The sequence below is a fragment of the Triticum aestivum genome, chromosome 7B (genome assembly GCF_018294505.1).
Source record: "Triticum aestivum cultivar Chinese Spring chromosome 7B, IWGSC CS RefSeq v2.1, whole genome shotgun sequence".
Classification (NCBI taxonomy): domain Eukaryota; kingdom Viridiplantae; phylum Streptophyta; class Magnoliopsida; order Poales; family Poaceae; genus Triticum; species Triticum aestivum.
Genome location: NC_057813.1, coordinates 724,001,099 through 724,005,946, shown reverse-complemented (window position 1 = coordinate 724,005,946; position 4,848 = coordinate 724,001,099). Strand labels below are relative to the sequence as shown.

At 41.3% G+C, this 4,848-nt stretch overlaps 4 non-coding genes across 4 annotated transcripts; all 4 read right to left on the bottom strand.

Annotated features, from left to right (window-relative positions):
* Positions 1 to 1,016: 1,016 nt before the first annotated feature.
* On the bottom strand, positions 1,017 to 1,100 carry LOC123163434 (small nucleolar RNA Z102/R77). Its single transcript, XR_006481889.1, has one exon. It is a non-coding gene; the product is annotated as a small nucleolar RNA Z102/R77 (small nucleolar RNA).
* A 106-nt stretch (positions 1,101 to 1,206) lies between these two features.
* Positions 1,207 to 1,292, bottom strand: LOC123163441 (small nucleolar RNA Z102/R77). Its single transcript, XR_006481895.1, has one exon. It is a non-coding gene; the product is annotated as a small nucleolar RNA Z102/R77 (small nucleolar RNA).
* A 1,990-nt stretch (positions 1,293 to 3,282) lies between these two features.
* LOC123163437 (small nucleolar RNA Z102/R77) lies at positions 3,283 to 3,367 on the bottom strand. The gene has a single exon (XR_006481892.1). It is a non-coding gene; the product is annotated as a small nucleolar RNA Z102/R77 (small nucleolar RNA).
* A 118-nt stretch (positions 3,368 to 3,485) lies between these two features.
* On the bottom strand, positions 3,486 to 3,571 carry LOC123163433 (small nucleolar RNA Z102/R77). The gene has a single exon (XR_006481887.1). It is a non-coding gene; the product is annotated as a small nucleolar RNA Z102/R77 (small nucleolar RNA).
* Between the last annotated feature and the right edge of the window lie 1,277 nt (positions 3,572 to 4,848).

Genomic DNA, 4,848 nt, shown 5'->3' with positions numbered 1-4,848 from the left:
GTAGAGCACCGTGTATACGCGAGGGAATACATCGTCAATTTCATGCTCGCCAATAAGGACAAGGGGGCGATTCTCAAGCCTTATCATCCCGTGTAAGTCATCCGCTCTCCTATCCTTCCTTCGATTTCAATCATTCATTTGCACGGTGGAGGGGGGAGATTACAAAGTTTCTTCCGTCAATACTACCGGCAACCCAGCAAATAGAAATATATCAAATGTGGCACATGAGCTTTAAGGGTCTTGCGGTAGAAAGGGTATTTTTTTATCGGATGACTACGCATACAATGGCATTACAAACATGATATTAGGGAAGGATCCTCCCATTAGCACAATCACCTAACTTCAACGGCAAAATCATCACGTTTACAAGATTGTGGTAGCCAGAAGACCACCACCACATGTCGCATGACCACATAAACCCCACCCTAAATCATTGGCTCAATGTCCCGGCCACACCTTGATGGTTCGGCCATCCTCAAGGCGCATTGGGAGAGAAGGCAGACGAGGGACTTACCAGAACCTCAAGTAGTGGTAGCCAAGGAGGCACTTGTTGGAGCCGACCCTGAGGTAATGGGTGACAGCCCCTAAATCTCGTCGGCATAAGAAATAAGGCGGCGTACCACCGTTGCCGGAGAACACGACGACAACCAACAGGTCCCATGATGAGAACTTCCATGTGCATGCAACACCATCACCAACCTGCTCATAAACATCAAGATTAGTTGCTGCAAACCTCCCATACAATCAGTATGTCATGTCAAACTTCCATGAATTCAATCAATGCCAAACTGCTGCATAAGAGTAAGCAGATGAGAGCCCTGGAAATAATTTGTTTTAGTCAAGGCCCATTACTTGGTATATTCTGTTATATGTCTACTTTCAAAGATCTAGCATTGCTGGGGTTTTTTTTATTGCATTAGAATGATTTTACACCATCTTCCAAAATAGAATCTGTAACATTCGGAAACTAGAAAAAAGCTTATCAAAGTCAGTTACTTCTCATAGAGAACTAGGGAGGATGATCAGATTTGATTTAGTATTTATGCTATCATGTTGGCCAATCAAACCAATAGAGAAATCAATCATTCGTCATCTCATCATACCGAACCAGAAAATAACCATTCATTGGACAAAATAAAACAAAGCCAGGGAACTACTGACATGAAGTGGCAAGCAAAAACAGATCGGCTTTTTGGGGAAACAATAGGATGATCAGATTCTGTTCAGTATTAGGGTCACCATATCAGCTAATCAAACCAATGGGAAAAGTAATCTCATACATAATCTCATCTGTCGCACATTAAAATCCAAAATGCAAAAGGATATCAGCGGCGGGGATGCATCAGATCTGCATGTATGCTTCAAACTGCTGTAAAAAAACTGATCCATATATGCAAAACATTCACGTGTAGAATGCTGATTAAATGCCACTCATAAGCTACAAATTTATATATATCATCAAGAACTCAGATTATAGCTTGCTGAATACTCACAGATACAGATAGATAGATTCACCAGTTTCATCGCAATTTATAGATACCAAAAAGAAAGAACATACTCCCTCCGTACGGAATTACTTGTCGTAGAAATGGAGGTATCTAGATAGATGTTAGTTCTAGATACATCTATTTTTAACCATTTCTGCGGCAAGTAATTTGGGACGGAGGGAGTATGTAGCTATAGTGGAAAAGCAAGAAGACGTGGTCAGCAGTCTTACCATTATTGTCGGGGGCTCGCAACTATAAAGAGCGGATGTGGTTTCAGATAACCGCACAAGTTGCAGCAGCCACACCGCTTGAGCGTCGTCAAAGGCATCACACCATCGTCATCATGCCTCCATTTCCCAGTTTGTCACGTCGCCATGATACTAGAGGTCGCCACCACCGATGGTACCATCCCTGCACACATTTTCCAAAACCACGAAAAACTAATCCACGACAAAACACAAGATGGTGCCGAAGAATAAGAGAGAGATGCACAAGGAGATGGCCACAAGAATGTAACCCTTTTAACTTAGGGCAGCCTCGTCGAGAGGTTGCCATCAAAAATATAAATGGCTAACTATAATATATGTTCATGACACTCCTAGTCGACTACGTGAGTGGTGTCTTATACACCATGGTTGGTGATACTGAACGAGTGGACAACCCAGACAAACTGAAAGCATGCTTCGACTTGCGCAATAGTAGACCCTCTCTTATAGCAGCCTCATCGATCTGGATCACCTTCAAATGACCAAAGTGTATTTGTTACACAAGCCAAATGGACGTAGCAATGATAGGGTGACAAGACAGCTAAACCTTATATACAAACCTAAAAACCACAAGCTTCGGGATCCTCCATAATGGCAAAGAGCAATCTAGTAGCATGTCTCAAACCAGTGGACCAAGAACGACTAGAAGTTAAAAAAAACCTCCATCTAAAGGCTATCAAAAATGATCTAACAAGCTAGGGAGCCGTATCTACCTTGGCTGGTCGTTCCTGACAAAAGACCAGTCAGCAGCCCCTTCATTGGGAGAGGGGCCATGCTCTCAGCCATCTTGGACCAGAGGACTATCATGGGGTTGGGGTGGCTGGTCCATAAGATTGCACCCATCTATTGGCAGTAAATGCAAAACTAGATAATTTCTTGCCAAAGTACTCAACCATTCCGTTTCTCTGAAATATACATAGAAATTAATCAAAAAAATCTAGACACTTAGTTTCAAGAGAACAACATACCACATGTCGCATGATCACATGACCCCCACCCAATGGCCCGGCCAGACCATCCTCAAGGCGCATGGAGAGAGAAGGGAGACCAGGGACTTACCAGATGCAACGACAACCTTGAGGTAATGGGCTACAACCCCTCCATCTCGTCGGCACAATAAACAAGGCGGCACTCCACCGTTGCCAGAGGCCACGACGACAACAACCAAGTCCCACGACAAGAACTTTCGTGTGCAAGCAACGCGAGGACCAACCTGCTCATAAACATCAAGATTAGTTGCTGCAAACATCCCATACATTCAGTATGTCGTGTCAAACTTCTATGAATTCAACCCATGCCAAACTGTTGCATAAGAGGAAGCAGATGAGAGCCCTCCCAATAATTTATTTTAGTCGAGGCCCATTAATTGGCACATTCTGTTATGTGTCCGCTTTCAAGGTTCTAGCATTGTCGGTTTATTTTTATATTGCATTAGAATGATTTTAGAAAATCCTCCAGAATAGAATTCATAACATTCAGAAACTAGAAAAAAGCATCAAACTCAGTTACTTCTCGTAAAGAACCAGGGATTATGATCAGATTATTCAGTATTTAGGCTATCATGTTGGCCAATCAAATCAATAGAGAAATTAATCATTAATCATCTCATCATATGGAACTAGAAAATAACCATTCATTGAACAAATGAAAATAACTCTACCAAAAACAAAGCCGGGGAAATACTAACATGAAGTGGCAAGCAAAAACAGATCGACTTTTTATCGAAACAAGTGGATGATCAGATTCATTTCAGTATTAGGGCCACCATATCAGCCAATCAAACCAATAGGGAAACGAATATCATTCATAATCTTATCTCCCGCACATTAAAATCCAAAACGCAAAAAACATTAGCGGCGGGGATCTATCATATCTGCATTTGTGCTTCAAATTGCTGATATGCAAAATTAAAGCAGTTTGAATGGTTCTAGAACAAGTACCATCCACAAAATATTGCATCCATTGTAATGAGTGATTGCTTCGATCTATTTAGAACTTCATAGTTTCGACAGGTCATCTAAATTGCTTCTACAGTCACAACAACCAGAATTGCTCACAAATGTAGGCTTGACAATAGCAAACAACGACGTAGGGGACAAGCTGGCAATGTCATGGAATTTGGTATTTGCATCGATTAAATTGGGACTTTGCTTCCAAAGAATTTGGTATTTGCATCCTAAGAAACGAGAATTTCCTTCCGGAGAATTAGGAACCTCCATCTAATAAAAATGAAGATTTGCTTCCATACAACAAAAAATGATGCATATGGTCAGGATTTGCTCCAACAATATACATTGTGTTCCTAAATCATTATGATACTATAGTTTCATATCACTAGTAGAAAAAGGACTTAATGTGAAGCACATTAGTCCCGGTTTGTAACAAAACTGGCACTAATGTGATCATTAGTGTCGGTCCAAACGGCTAGGGAGCGGAGATCATTAGTACCGGTTTATGGCAACCCTTTAGTACCGCTTCGTGCCACGAACCGGTACTAAAGTGGCTGTTGCAGGCTGTGGTCAGGCTGGGGGCCCACCCGCACCTTTAGTACCGGTTTGTGCCACAAACCGGTACTAGAGGTTCCTAGTTCACATCGATTTTTTAGTCCCACCTCGCTCCGCTAACATTGTTTTTACCACCTTAAATATGTTACTTCTCAATCTATCACAACCACTTGGTCTTCATTGAGCTCTATGTGTAGAGTTTGTGTCCGCAATATGAGTCTTCTCCGGTTTCTACCGGAGAGGACTCATGTTGACAATTCAGATTGTACACAAAAAGATCATTGATGATCAATGTATTTTTGATGTATTTCTCTATAGCAGTAGCGCATTTTGGCTGAAAGGCGGTACTGATCAATGTATTTTATTTATATTTTTACATGTTTACACAAGAGCCGGTTCGAACTTGACAATCTCTTAGGAAGTCTATCAGAGTTTCAGACAAAAACTCATCTGTTACACCGGCTATTCAATATTTTAATAACTTAGTACAACTCCGGACTTGTTTGCGTTCAGATTCACAATTCAAATCCACGTCATCAACTTTCAACCCTTTCTGATATAATTTGATATTTCCGATGCATTTACTGATTT